General features: G+C 39.8%; 1 long non-coding RNA gene across 1 annotated transcript; it reads left to right on the forward strand.

Moving 5' to 3' along the window:
• The first annotated feature begins 443 nt into the window (after positions 1-443).
• Positions 444-918, forward strand: LOC123125980 (uncharacterized). Its single transcript, XR_006461530.1, has 2 exons — positions 444-678; positions 767-918. It is a non-coding gene; the product is annotated as an uncharacterized lncRNA (long non-coding RNA).
• The last annotated feature ends 15308 nt before the right edge of the window (positions 919-16226 follow it).

Raw genomic sequence — 16226 nt, forward strand, 5'->3', positions numbered from 1 at the left:
TAGCGCCTGAGAGCTAGGTGCCACACTATACAGTGTTAATGCTAAGTCCCATGATTGTCTTTGTGTGCAGTAAAGAAAGGCTCTGTTCTCTTAACAAGGATAGAAACTATAACGACATACAAAAACCAACGTGGACAACCCAGATCTTGTAAATTGTTTAGCATTTTCTATAATGCATAAAAATCTTGGTGTGTGTTAAATAGCTAAACCTTCAAGACTACTAAATATTTTACAGGAACTCCAGAACAATCTGACACTCCAGTGTCTGCTAATGACATGTGTTCCCTTGCTGAATGGCCAGCCCATGTTCGCCGCAACCGTGCGCTACTACAGGATGGTACTTGCTTTCGTTTACATTTGTGTCATCATTTCTTACAATCTAATACCGAGTAATACAATTTTTCTTGTATGATTTGGGCTGTAGAAGCTAGTGGACAGAAGAAGAAAGGGCGAGGTGTTCAAAAAGGTTTTAAAGCATCTAAGAAGCGTTTTGCCAATGGATCTGCAAAGCTAAATATTACATTCTCTGAAAAATTGGGTGGTACAGTAGGAATGAACTATCGTTCGTTCAAGGATGACGTGGTAGTCATAATGAAAAGAAAGTTACCACTCATTGGAGTGAGGACGTGGTCGGACATTCACCCTACCATTCATCGACTCATTGTTGCAGACATGATAGTGCGTACAATCTTTTTCACATGTGTTATCTTATTTTAACATCGATAATGCACTGCTTATGTATATTTATTTGTTGTATGCTTTACAGGACAGATGGGACTTGGAAGATACACCAGAAACAGAAGAAAAAGTTCTCAAAATTGCGAAAGAGAGATATAGAGGTTGGCGATCAACTCTAAGCTCCACTTACAAGGCATACAAAACAGATGCAGCTAGATTGGCTAATCTGCCGGAAGATTTGCAACTAGAAGAGTGGGAATGGATGATTGAGTACTTTGGCACTGATTCAAAATTTCAGGTTATCTCTAAGATCACAGTTTGTCTATTATGTGTGAAGATGAAATGGCTAGTCTCAGTGGTTATATTTGGTTTCAATGAATTGATAGGATCGCAGCCAAAAGAACACCGATAACCGTAAGAAACAGAAGACAAAACACATCATCGGATCAAAATCTTACTCGCAAGTTAGTTTTGAGAAGGTATGAGTCCAACTAAATATGTATGCCTCACTGCTAAATATGGTGTCATGTTTCAAGCATCGGATTGGTATATTACTTGCAGAGAAACTTGGAAACTGGAGAAGAGCCAGATTGTATTGCTCTGTGGGAACTCACCCACACGAACGATGGAACATGGTCTAACACAGATTCCCAGAATGTTTACGTGGGTACACTGACTTTTGGTTATTCTATAGTTAGTCAATGATGTGCATTCGGCATGTTTCATCATCAGATGCGATTATTCATGCATTGGACTGTGTTATTCTTGTTTCATCTTTTATAGTGTCAATATTGATGCTGCACCTATAATTTTTCCTTCCATTTTTAGGACAAAGCACTTCAAGAGGTTAAAATCAAAGAAACTGAAACTGAAGGTCCACTTTCAAGTGAGTAGAAAAACAATATTTTCCAAACCGCTTACAAAGACACTCTGGAATGCAAGTCGTCGCAGCCTTGTGGGTACAGATACATGGCCAAAACTTCAACTGGTTCTGAAAGGTTTCATATCCAGATCGAAGAGCAAGCTCGTGCTACAGCAGCCACCCAGGGGCAAAACTCTCAGCTCAGCCAGCAGGTCAACGAATTAGAAGATCAACTACAAGCTGAACGTGCAAACACACAAGAGAGGATTAACTTGGAGCGTGCTGAGAGAGAACAACTTGAGGAGAGGTTAAAAGAAGAGTGTGCTGAAAGGGAAGGATTGTTGCAAGAGGAGCGAACATCAAGACTGGAATTTGAAAGAAACATGATGGCAAAGTTTGTAGAATTGAGCCAACAGATGGGAACCCAATAGGTGATTACAGTCATATGCTTCTGACTTGTAAGATTAATGTTTCTTATATTACTTGCATTGCTAAAAGTGCACTTCTATTTGCAGGTGCCTACGAAGAGGGTTGACAAAGAAAATAGTAATCCAAACTTGCAAAATATTCTTTTACAGAGATCTAGTCCTAATAAGACTACAGGTTCAAGGCCAACTGCTATTTCTTCAAATGCGCTCATACAAGCTGCAGCAAGGCATTCTCGAATGTTTAAAGCAATGGTAAGTCACAACCTTTACTTTCTCTTCATGTTTACCTGCATTTTATACGTCATGGTCTTCATAGTTAGCTAGCTGCTTCTTCTCTTTTACCATGTGTTGCTGCATCGAGTCACAACTTAAACGAAAAAGGAATATGTGCTAGCTACGGACATGAACTTAAATGAAATTATACATCTAGTCTTAACTTAAATCAATAGCAGAAGCTTTTAGTAGATGTACGATCGGACAATGGCACCATTCTGTATGCATGAGTAGGATGTCATGAGCATGCGCGTAATGCCTTCGCTGATGAGTCCACTTCAATGTCCCATGCAGTATCTCTTGCCGCTGATATGGGGGTCGTGAGAGTCGTTTTTTAAACGGACTCGCAACTCCTGATGGAAGCACTTAATATCAATAATGTTGACTTGTCAGCCCATGCTGCTGTTATTGAGGATACCAAGTACCCACTCAAATTATGGTTTTCTTATTATGAAATAAATGTATGTCGTCGCTCGGCAAACTCTCATGAGCTTGCTAGTCTTGGTAGGATGTTAGAACCTAACCACTATTTGGAATGGGAGGCCGATGTACCAGCCCTTGTGGCTGCCTATGCTTTGGGTGATTCAGCCCGACACCGTTAAGTTAAACCAATGTTTTTTTCTCAAAAAAGAAGCTTTTAGTAGATGTACTTGTGGTTATGCTTTGGACATTTACACTTGTATTGTTGTTCTGATCCCTTAGTTACATGCTTGCTGACACAGTATTAGTCCAGTTAGTCTGGCGATAGTTTTTAACAATGGGGCTGGAATAATTGTATGACGTATGTTATGTTTGAATAATTAACTAGAACTTTTTTTATTTCTTGATTGCAGGATCCAAAGAACTAGCTGGATTGGACTCTAGATCACGGGCAGTTTAGTCTTCGAAGTTAATTAGGATGGCTAAATTACATTTGAGTTTCATTTGATGGATATTTGCTATGAGAATTATGAATTTTATGAATCTGCATATTAGACGTATGGTTTTGAATATTGTAATCGAAAGCCTGTATTTTTTTTACGGTTGCAATAGACTATTACCACAACCCACTTTCGGTTGCCACATGCTAGCACCACTAAAATTATAGTGTTGCGTTATATCTCATTCGCTACGCCTATCTGTTTTGTTGCACTAGGATGTTGCAACGGAGCACTTTATATTGTTGTAATAGCTTGGCGCCACAAAAAATTTCATGATGCGATAACAGTTTGGCGCCACCAAAGTATGTTTGTTGAAATAGAGTATCGCCACGGAAAGTATAAATTGTCGCAATAATTTCTCGCTACAAAGTTTTTACCTGTTGTGATACCTATTTATCACCATAAAAACAAGTATGTTGCAATTTCCTGTTACGACGATTCGAATATTTGTTGCCATAAGTTAATGCCACAAGCGCAGTGGGTCGTGGCAACATGCCTAATGCCACGAAAACAAGGATTGTTTCCGTAGTTTATTGCCACAAGTATAGTGGGTCGTGGCAACATGCCTAATGCCACGAAAACAAGGATTGTTGCCATAGTTTGTTGCCACAATTGACTATTGCCACGGAAGAGTATTGCGCCACGAAATGGTCGTCGTTGGCATAGGTTGTTGCCACAAATGTCTATCGCTACGAGATATCAATCTCCACAATTTGTTACATGTTGCATTAAAGCTATCTCCACAAATCAAATTGTGGCATCAAGTGAGTGTTGCCACGGGAAAACAAGTGGCAACTTCCCGCATGGTTGTTGCAATAGCACACTTTATTGCCACAATTTCTTTTTCGTTGTAATAACCTATTACCATGTGTCCAGTCGCAACGGCTGCCAACGAATGTTGTTTCGTTGCAATAGGTACTTATCGCCACGAAACAACATGTATTGCAACAAACGATTTTGTTGCAATAGACCCGGATCCTTGTAGTGCTTCCTCGACGGTTCCCTGACGTCTACTCCAAGTCTCCTGGATTGCTTCCGTTCCAAAAATAACTCTCCCGAAGGTTTCATTCCGTTTGGACTCCGTTTGATATTCCTTTTCTTCGAAACACTGAAATAGGCAAGAAAACAGCAATTTGGGCTGGGCCTCCGGTTAATAGGTTAGTCCCAAAAATAATATAAAAGTGCTTAGTAAGGCCCATAAACATCCAAAACAGATAATATAATAGCATGAATACTTCGTAAATTATAGATACATTGGAGATGTATCAAGAGATCAGTCCTGATCTTCAAAATCTTCCAAGTCTCTTCTTGCCTTCGGTCCATCCTTTGTTTTATCTGGCATGTGCATCGGTGTTGCAAGCAAGCTCTCAAGGACATTCTTTGTGATATTCATTTGATCAAGGCAATGAGGCGTGTCGAGTATGGACCAGTACTTCAAGTGCTAGAAAACATACATCGTTTTCCATACCTTGAGAAGTGGCACCGACACCTTTTTCATCTTCCATGGCGGAGGGTGATACGTCTCCAACGTATCTATAATTTATGAAGTATTCATGCTATTATATTATCTGTTTTGGATGTTTATGGGCTTTACTAAACACTTTTATATCATTTTTTGGGACTAACCTATTAACCCAGAGCCCAGTGCCAGTGCCAGTTTCTGTTTTTTCCCTTGTTTCAATGTTTCGCAGAAAAGGAATATCAAACGGAGTCCAAACGGAATGAAACCTTCGGGAGCATGATTTTTGGAACGAACGTGATCCAGGAGACTTGGAGTTGAAGTCAAGGAAGCTTCGAGGTGGCCACGAGGCAGGGAGGCGCGCATGCCCCTGGGCGCGCCCCCACCCTCGTGGGCCCCTCGGGGCTCCCCTGACCGACTTCTTTCGCCTATATATATCCATATACCCTAAAAAGATCGAGGAGCAGAATAGATCGGGAGTTCCGCCGCTGCAAGCCTCTGTAGCCACCAAAAACCAATCGGGACCCTGTTCCGGCACCCTGCCGGAGGGGGGATCCATCACCGGTGGCCATCTTCATCATCCCGGCGCTCTCCATGACGAGGAGGGAGTAGTTCACCCTCGGGGCTTAGGGTATGTACCAGTAGCTATGTGTTTGATCTCTCTCTCTCGCGCGTTCTTGATTCGGCACGATCTTGATGTATCACGAGCTTTTCTATTATAGTTGGATCTTATGATGTTTCTCCCCCTCTACTCTCTTGTAATGGATTGAGTTTTCCCTTTGAAGTTATCTTATTGGATTGATTCTTTAAGGATTTGAGAACACTTGATGCATGTCTTGCATGTGCTTATCTGTGGTGACAATAGGATATTCGTGTGATCTACTTGATGTATATTTTGGTGATCAACATGCGGGTTCCGTAACATTGTGAACTTATGCATAGGGGTTGGCACACTTTTTCGTCTTGACTCTCCGGTAGAAACTTTGGGGCACTCTTTGAAGTTCTTTGTGTTGGTTGAATAGATCAATCTGAGATTGTGTGATGCATATCGTCTAATCATACCCACGAATACTTGAGGTGACATTGGAGTATCTAGGTGACATTAGGGTTTTGGTTGATTTGTGTCTTAAGGTGTTATTCTAGTACGAACTCTATGATAGATCGATCAGAAAGAATAACTTTGAGGTGGTTTCGTACCCTACAATAATATCTTTGTTTGTTCTCCGCTATTAGTGACTTTGGAGTGACTCTTTGTTGCATGTTGAGGGATAGTTATATGATCCAATTATGTTATTATTGTTGAGGGAACTTGCACTAGTGAAAGTATGAACCCTAGGCCTTGTTTCAACGCATTGCAATACCGTTTGTGCTCACTTTTATCGCTTGCTACCTTGCTGTTTTTATATTTTCAGATTACAAATACCCATATCTACCATCCATATTGCACTTGTCTCACCATCTCTTCACCGAACTAGTGCACCTATACAATTTACCATTGTATTGGGTGTGTTGGGGACACAAGAGACTCTTTGTTATTTGGTTGCAGGGTTGCTTGAGAGAGACCATCTTCATCCTACGCCTCCCACGGATTGATAAACCTTAGGTCATCCACTCGAGGGAAATTTGCTGCTATCCTACAAACCTTCGCACTTGGAGGCCCAACAACGTCTACAAGAAGAAGGTTGCGTAGTAGACATCAAGCTCTTTTCCGGCGCCGTTGCCGGGGAGGTGAGTGCTCGAAGGTATATCTTTTGATCTTGCAATCGAATCTTTTAGTTTCTTCTTTTAGCACTAGTTTAGTTTATAAAAGAAAATTACAAAAAAATGTAATTAAGTTTGCCTCATACGCTTCATCTTTTTAATATCTTTCGTGAGTATGATGGAAAGGAAAATTGTGCCAAAGTGTTAGAAGAAGAATGCATTAAAATGTTTGGCACTAAATATTTGAATGATGAGCATGATTGCAATGTTGTTAGTATGAATTCTTTGAATACCCATGATGCTAATGATATGCAAAGCCACAAGCTTGGGGATGTATGTTTGATGAAGATGATAGGTTTAGTCCCCCATGTTTTGATGAGCAAATTTATTATGATGAAAGCATGACTCCTATTTATGATGATTATTGTGATGACATGTATGCTATAAAGAATAAAGATAACTACGAAACTTTTCATCATGGTTTTAATTTTCAATTGGATTATGTTTCACATGATAGTTATTTTGTTGAGTTTGCTCCCACTATTATTCATGAGAAGAAATTCGCTTATGTGGAGAGTAATAAAAATTCTATGCTTGTATATCATGAAAAGAATGATTTACGTGATGGTTATATTGTTGAATTCATTCATGTTGCTACTGAAAATTATTATGAGGGAGGAATATATGCTCTTAGGAATTGCAATAATATCAAGTTTCCTCTCTATGTGCTTAAAGTTTTAAAGCTATGCTTGTTTTGCCTTCCTATGCTAGTTGATTATTGTTCCCATAAGTTGTTTGCTCACAAAATCCCTATGCATAGGAAGTGGGTTAGACTTAAATGTGCTAGTCATATTCTTCATGATGCTCTCTTTATGTTTCCATACTTATCTTTTATGTGAGCATCATTGAAATCATCATGCCTACCTTGGGGCGTTAAACGTTACGCTTGTTGGGAGGCAACCCAATTTTATTTTTGATCTTTGCTTTTGGCTCCTGTTTAGTAATAAATAATCTATCTATCCTCTGGTTAGATATGGTTTTACGTTTTAATTAGTGTTTGTGCCAAGTAGAACCTTTGGGAAGACTTGGGTGATGTCTTTGCGATCTTGCTGTAAAAAACAGAAACTTTAGCGCTCACGACATTAGCTGCCATTTTTTCCTGGAGAGTGCTTTTAGGTTTATTATTTTTTCAGATGATTAATATATAAATTCCTCACGTCCACCAATTTCTTTCAGAATTTTTGGAGTTCCAGAAGTATTCGTTTGATACAGATTACTACAGACTGTTCTGTTTTTGACAGATTCTGTTTTTCGTGTGTTGTTTGCTTATTTTGATGAATCTATGGCTAGTAAAATAGTTGATAAACCATATAGAAGTTGGAATACAGTAGTTTTAACACCAATATAAATAAAGAATGAGTTCAATACAGTACTTTGAAATGTTGTTTTGTTTTCTTTCGCTAACAGAGCTCACGAGTTTTCTGTTGAGTTTTGTGTTGTGAAATTTTCAAGTTTTGGGTAAAGATTCGATGGACTATGGAATAAGGAGTGGAAAGAGCCTAAGCTTGGGGATGCCCAAGTCACCCCAAGGTAATATCCAAAGGACAACCAAGAGCCTAAGCTTGGGGATGCCCCGGATGGCATCCCCTCTTTCGTCTTCGTTCACCGGTAACTTTACTTGGAGCTATATTTTTATTCACCACATGATATGTGTTTTGCTTGGAGAGTCATTTTATTTTCTTTTGTTTTGATTGCTGTTTGAATAAAATACCAAGATCTGAAATTCTTAAATGAGAGAGAGTCTTCACATAGCTACATAATTATTTAACTACTCATTGATCTTCACTTATATCTTTTTGGACTAGTTTGTCATTTACTCGTGTGCTTCACTTATATCCTATGAGTAAATGGTTGAATGATTTGAATGTCATAAATATGAAATTATATATGTTTCATATGCCTTTCCCATGGGGAGTAATGCCTTCACATATAAGAAGTAGAGGTGGTAAATTTTTGAAGGTTAGCAAACATTGTATTGGTCACTTGAACAATTCATGAAATAATATTGAAGGAAGAGAGATTTCACATATAAATATACTATACTGGACATCTTCTATGATTGTGAGCCCCATTAATTATTTTCAAACCTGAGCAAATTGGTTGAAGTTTGACAAGGAAGACAACATAATGAGTTATGCTTGGGTATATTTGTATAGAAGTTATATTGTTATGGATCCTCTAACATGTGGTGCTTGCTATTTAGAATCCTTTGCTAGCCAAAATATCTGTACTAAGCGGGAATACTGCTTGTGCATCCAAATTCCTTGAACCAAGTTTCTTCCATGAGTGTCCACCATATCTACCTACATGTGGTATCTACTTGCCGTTCTAAGTAAAGTTGCATGTGCCAAACTGTAAACCTTCAAATAATAATCTGTTTTGTATGCCCGAATCGCTCATTTAGCGACTAGGGGCTGTCAGTATCTTCCATGCTAGGTGGGTTATTCTCACGATGAGTGGACTCCGCTATTCACGAGAAAATGGCTGGTAACTGGGATGCCCAGTCCTATGATCAAAAGATCAAAAATAAATTCTCAAATAATTTAAACAAACTCCCCCAGGAATGTTGATAGTTGGACGGCACCCGTTGTTTCGGACAAGCCGTGGATTGTGAATGTTGGTGGAGGGGGAGTAAAAAATTTACCTTTCTGCGTGGGAACCGCCTATAATGTATGTAGTATGGAAGATATTGGGAACTCTTGGTCGTTATGTTGACAATGAAAGCATACCTCTCAAAATTATTTTCATCTCTGTTTTAGCTTCGAGCTCTGGCACCTCTGCAAATCCCTGCTTCCCTATGCGAAGGGCCTATCTTTTACTTTTATGCAAGAGTCAGTAGTATTCCTTCTCATTCCAACCTACTCTTTAGTTGGCAAGCATCATGTGATGGAAAGATCTAAGCATATATGGCCATTCAAATATATTTGAGCATGAATTATTATGTTGACATTAACCTTGAGGTAAAAGGTTGGGAGGCGAAACATTAAGCCCCTATCTTTGACTGTGTTCGATGAACACTATTTGTTCTAAAAATATGCTTTGAGTGGCACAATGCATGGAATTAGGGTACCCATCTTCATTTTCTTCTGAACTTCTCGTTACCAAAATGGGACTGCATTCCTTGGAAACAATGTGTTTGAATTCTGCAGGACGTTCGGGAACTACTGAGAAGAAAAGTCACATGGTGCACATGGACCTTGGCATAGTTTCGAGCAGAATTTTGGTAGTCGCCATATTTCGTTTTTCTCGTTTAGTGCCTCGACCGAGATCAAGATTGTAATGCCAGTGTTTACACGAGACTGCAATGGAGATACAACGTCCCAAACTGAAATCGTTCTGTCCCTTTGTTCAATTTTCAGGGCATAACTAGTTCCTTGCAATCTCCGGTAGAATGTATCACGGATAACCTGGCACAGGTAATTTCTTAGCAGTGGCGTGCGCCAATTCCACATGGTGGGCCCAGATTTACACCCGCCAGAACCACGTACCGTATCAATGGCGGGCGCAAATCCCCATCAGCCAATGGTACGTAACTTTCCCAGGCCAATCAATAAGCGTTGTCGTGGCAACAAATCATGACCCATTTCCAAATTACTGGTATAATTAACATTTAGGTTCACACATAACACACGACAATTAGTTCTCCATCTTGAAGAAACCCAGAGATCACATACATTACCAACTGGAAATATACGAGCTAGAGTAGTCATATATAGTAGTACAAAATAATTCAACGAGAAAATGTGTACGAGCATAACAGAAAATAATAGATGTAAACATTAATTTTCAAGTTTCACTCAGTTATAAAAATTGCCCTTTCATATGTTGGACTACACTACAGGGCTATGCAATTTTATTAAACTAAATTTTGTTTTGTGCACAACACAAGAATATAACAATAATGTCCATCTAATTTATAAAATTTTAATGCACCTACTAAAAATAAGGTGTCTTAGCAAACTAAAATGTACTTCCCACGAAAGATTGTAGTTACTGAAATAATTCAACTACGAGCGCGCATGAGCAATTTTCAAGGATCTTCATCAACAACTTTTACGAGCCCGCATGAGCAATTTTCAAGGATCTTCATCAACAACTTTTTTTTCCAACGTGCTTCTTGTGCGGTGAAAAATCAACGTAAATGTTATATAGTTAATTGAAAACTATGTTTGTGATAGTAGTTTGACAAGAGCATTCAAACTTATATGAATTTATTATAACAATCAAATGCTAGGGTAATACTACAGGGTATGGTATTGTTGGGGAACGTAGTAATTTCAAAAAAATTCCTACGCACACGCAAGATCATGGTGATGCATAGCAACGAGAGGGGAGAGTGTTGTCCACGTACCCTCGTAGACCGACAGCAGAAGCGTTATCACAATGCGGTTGATGTAGTCGTACGTCTTCACGATCCGACCGATCAAGTACCGAACGTACGACACCTCCAAGTTCTACACACGTTCAGCTCGATGACGTCCCTCGAACTCCGATCCAGCCGAGTGTTGAGGGAGAGTTTCGTCAGCACGACGGCGTGGTGACGATGATGATGTTCCACCGACGCAGGGCTTCGCCCAAGCTCCGCAACGGTATTATCGAGGTGTAATATGGTGGAGGGGGGCACCGCACACGGCTAAAATATCGTATATCAAGTTGTGTCTATCGGGTGCCACCCTGCCCCTGTATATAAAGGAGCAAGGGGAAGAGGGCCGGCCAAGGGGAGGTGGCGCGCCCAAGGGGGGAGTCCTACTCCCACCGGGAGTAGGTGGGAGTAGGACTCCTCCTTTCCTTGTGGGAGTAGGAGAAGGGAAGGGGAAGGAGAAAGAAGGAAGGGGGCACCCCCCTCCCTAGTCCAATTCGGACTAGCCCATGGGGAGGGGTGCGGCCACCCTTTGAGGTCTTTCCCTCCTTTCCCGTATGGCCCATTAAGGCCCAATACGAATTCCCGTAACTCTCTGGTACTCCGAAAAATACCCGAATCACTCGGAACCTTTCCGAAGTCCGAATATAGTGGTCCAATATATTGATCTTACGTCTCGGCCATTTCGAGACTCCTCGTCATGTCCCCGATCTCATCCGGGACTCCGAACTCCTTCGGTACATCAAAACTCAATAAAACTGTCATCCTAACGTTAAGCGTGCGGACCCTTCGGGTTCGAGAACTATGTAGACATGACCGAGACACCTCTCTGGTCAATAACCAATAGCGGGACCTAGATGCGCATATTGGCTCCCACATATTCTACGAAGATCTTTATCGGTCAGACCGCATAACAACATACGTTGTTCCCTTTGTCATCGGTATGTTACTTGCCCGAGATTCGATTGTCAGTATCTCGATACCTAGTTCAATCTCGTTACCGGCAAGTCTCTTTACTCGTTCCGTAATACATCATCCCGCAACTAACTCATTAGTCACAATGCTTGCAAGGCTTATAGTGATGTGCATTACCGAGTGGGCCCAGAGATACCTCTCCGACAATCGGAGTGACAAATCCTAATCTCGAAATACGCCAACCCAACAAGTACCTTTGGAGACACCTGTAGAGCACCTTTATAATCACCCATTTACGTTGTGACGTTTGGTAGCACACAAAGTGTTCCTCCGGTAAACAGGAGTTGCATAATCTCATAGTCATAGGAACATGTATAAGTCATGAAGAAAGCAATAGCAATACACTAAACGATCGGGTGCTAAGCTAACGGAATGGGTCAAGTCAATCACGTCATTCTCCTAATGAGGTGATCCCGTTAATCAAATGACAAGTCATGTCTATGGCTAGGAAACATAACCATCTTTGATTAACGAGCTAGTCAAGTAGAGGCATACTAGTGACACTCTGTTTGTTTATGTATTCACACATGTATCATGTTTCCGGTTAATACAATTCTAGCATGAATAATAAACATTTATCATGATATAAGGAAATAAATAATACTTTATTATTGCCTCTAGGGCATATTTCCTTCAGTCCCCCACTTGCACTAGAGTCAATAATCTAGTTCACATCGCCATGTGATTTAACATTAATAATTCACATCACCATGTGATTAACACCCATAGTTCACATCTCTATGTGACCAACACTCAAAGGGTTTACTAGAGTCAATAATCTAGTTCACATCGCTATGTGATTAACACTCAAAGAGTACTAAGGTGTGATCATGTTTTGATTGTGAGATAATTTTAGTCAACGGGTCTGTCACATTCAGATCCGTAAGTATTTTGCAAATTTCTATGTCTACAATGCTCTGCACGGAGCTACTCTAGCTAATTGCTCCCACTTTCAATATGTATCTAGACCGAGACTTAGAGTCATCTAGATTTAGTGTCAAAACATGCATCGACGTAACCCTTTACGACGAACCTTTTGTCAATTCCATAATCGAGAAACATATCCTTATTCCACTAAGGATAATTTTGACCGCTGTCCGGTGATCTACTCCTAGATCACTATTGTACTCCCTTTCCAAAATCAGTGTAGGGTATACAATAGATCTGGTACACAGCATGGCATACTTTATAGAACCTATGGCCAAGGCATAGGGAATGACTTTCATTCTCTTTCTATCTTTTGCCGTGGTTGGGCTTTGAGTCTTTACTCAATTTCACACCTTGTAAAACAGGCAAGAACTCTTTCTTTGACTGTTCTATTTTGAACTACTTCAAAATCTTGTTAAGGTATGTACTCATTGAAAAACTTATCAAGCGTCTTCATCTATCTCTATAGATCTTGATGCTCAATATGTAAGCAGCTTCACCGAGGTCTATCTTTGAAAAACTCCTTTCAAACACTCCTTTATGCTTTGCAGAATAATTCTACATTATTTCCGATCAACAATATGTCATTCACATATACTTATCAGAAATGATGTAGTGCTCCCACTCACTTTCTTATAAATACAGGTTTCACCGCAAGTCTGTATAAAACTATATCCTTTGATCAACTTATCAAAGCGTATATTCCAACTCCGAGATACTTGCACCAGTCCATAGATGGATCATTGGAGCTTGCATATTTTGTTAGCACTTTTAGGATTGACAAAACCTCCTGGTTGCATCATATACAACTCTTCTTTAATAAATCCATTAAGGAATGTAGTTTTGTTTATCCATTTGCCAGATTTCATAAAATGCGGCAATTGCTAACATGATTCAGACAGACTTTAAGCATAGATACAAGTGAGAAACTCTCTCATCGTAGTCAACACCTTGAACTTGTCGAAAACCTTTTGCGACAATTCTAGCTTTGTAGATAGTAACACTACTATCAGCGTCCGTCTTCCTCTTGAAGATCCATTTAATCTCAATGGCTCGCCGATCATTGGGAAAGTCAATCAAAGTCCATACTTGGTTCTCATACATGGATCTCATCTCAGATTTCATGGCCTCAAGCCATTTTGCGGAATCTGGGCTCACCATCGCTTCCTCATAGTTCGTAGGTTCGTCATGGTCAAATAACATGACCTCCAGAACAGGATTACCATACCACTCTGGTGTGGATCTCACTCTGGTTTACCTACGAGGTTTGGTAGTAACTTGATCTAAAGTTTACATGATCATCATCATTAACTTCTTCACTAATTGGTGTAGGAGTCACAGGAACAGATTTCTATGATGAACTACTTTCCAATAAGGGAGCAGGTACAGTTACCTCATCAAGTTCTACTTTCCTCCCACTCACTTCTTTCGAGAGAAACTCCTTCTCTAGAAAGGATCCATACTTAGCAACGAATGTCTTGCCTTCGGATCTGTGATAGAAGGTATACCCAACTGTCTCCTTTGGGTATCCTATGAAGACACATTTCTCCGATTTGGGTTTGAGCTTATCAGGATGAAACTTTTTCACATAAGCATCGCAACCTCAAACTTTAAGAAACGACAACTTTGGTTTCTTGCTAAACCTCAGTTCATAAGGCGTCGTCTCAACGGATTTTGATGGTGCCCTATTTAACGTGAATGTAGCTGTCTCTAATGCATAACCCCAAAACTATTAGTGGTAAATTGGTAAGAGACATCATAGATTGCACTATATCCAATAAAGTACGGTTATGACGTTCGGACACACCATTATGTTGTGGTGTTCCAGGTGGCATGAATTTGTGAAACTATTCCACATTGTTTCAATTGAAGACCAAACTCGTAACTCAAATATTTGTCTCCACGATCAGATCGTAGAAACTTTATTTTCTTGTTACGATGATTTTCTACTTCACTCTGAAATTATATGAACTTTTCAAATGTTTCAGACTTCTGTTTCATTAAGTAGATATACCTATATCTGCTCAAATCATCTGTGAAGGTCAGAAAATAATGATACCTGCTACGAGCCTCAATATTCATCGGACCACATACATCAGTATGTATGATTTTCAACAAATCTATTGCTTGCTCCATTGTTCCGGAGAACAGCGTTTTAGTCATCTTGCCCAAGAGGCATGGTTCGCAAGCATCAAGTGATTCATAATCAAGTGATTCCAAAATCCCATCAGCATGGAGTTTCTTCATGCGCTTTCCACCAATATGACCTAAACGGCAGTGCTACAAATAAGTTGCACTATCATTATTAACTTTGCATCTTTTGGCTTCAATATTATGAATATCTGTATCACTACGATCGAGATCCAACAAATCATTTTTGTTGGTGTGTATGACCATAAAAGGTTTTTATTCATGTAAACCGAACAACAATTGTTCTCTAACTTAAATGAATAACCATATTGCAATAAACATGATCAAATCATATTCATGCTCAACGTAAACACTAAATAACACTTATTTAGTTTCAACACTAATCCCAAAAGTACAGGGAGTGTGCGATGATGATCATATCAATCTTGGAACTACTTCCAACACACATCGTCACCTCGCCTTTTTACTAGTCTCTGTTTATTCTGCAACTCCCGTTTCGGGTTACTACTTTAGCAACTAAACCAGTATCAAATACCGAGGGGTTGCTATAAACACTAGTAAAGTACACATCAATAACATGTATATCCAATATACCTTTGTTCACTTTGCCATCCTTCTTATCCACCAAATACTTGGGGCAGTTCCGCTTCCAGTGACCAGTCCCTTTGCAGTAGAAGCACTTAGTCTCAGGCTTAGGTACAGACTTGGGCTTCTTCACTTGAGTAGCAACTTGCTTGCCGTTCTTTTTGAAGTTCTCCTTCTATCCCTTTGCCCTTTTCTTGAAACTAGTGGTCATGTTAACCATCAACACTTGATGCTCTTTCTTGATTTCTACCATCGTCGATTTCAGCATCACGAAGAGCTTGGGAATTACTTTCGTCATCGCTTGCATACTATAGTTCATCACAAAGTTCTACTAACTTGGTGATGGTGACTAGAGAATTCTGTCAATCACTATTTTATCTGGAAGATTAACTCCCACTTGATTCAAGCGATTATAGTACCCAGACAATCTAAGCACATGCTCACTAGTTGAGCGATTCTCCTCCATCTTTTAGCTATAGAACTTGTTGGAGACTTCATATCTCTCAACTCGGGTATTTGCTTGAAATATTATCTTCAACTCCTGGAACATCTTATATGGTCCATGACGTTCAAAACGTCTTTGAAGTCCTGATTCTAAGCCGTTAAGCATGGTGCACTAAACTATCAAGTAGTCATCATATTGAGCTGGCCGAACGTTCATAACATCTGCATCTGCTCATGCAATAGGTCTGTCACCTAGCGGTGCATCAAGGACATAATTTTTCTGTGCATCAATGAGGATTATCCTCAGATCACGGATCCAATCCGCATCTTTGCTACTAACATCTTTCAACATAATTTTTCTCTAGGAACATATCAATAATAAACACAGGGAAGCAACAACGCG

The sequence above is a fragment of the Triticum aestivum genome, chromosome 5D (assembly GCF_018294505.1).
Source record: "Triticum aestivum cultivar Chinese Spring chromosome 5D, IWGSC CS RefSeq v2.1, whole genome shotgun sequence".
NCBI classification, from domain to species: domain Eukaryota; kingdom Viridiplantae; phylum Streptophyta; class Magnoliopsida; order Poales; family Poaceae; genus Triticum; species Triticum aestivum.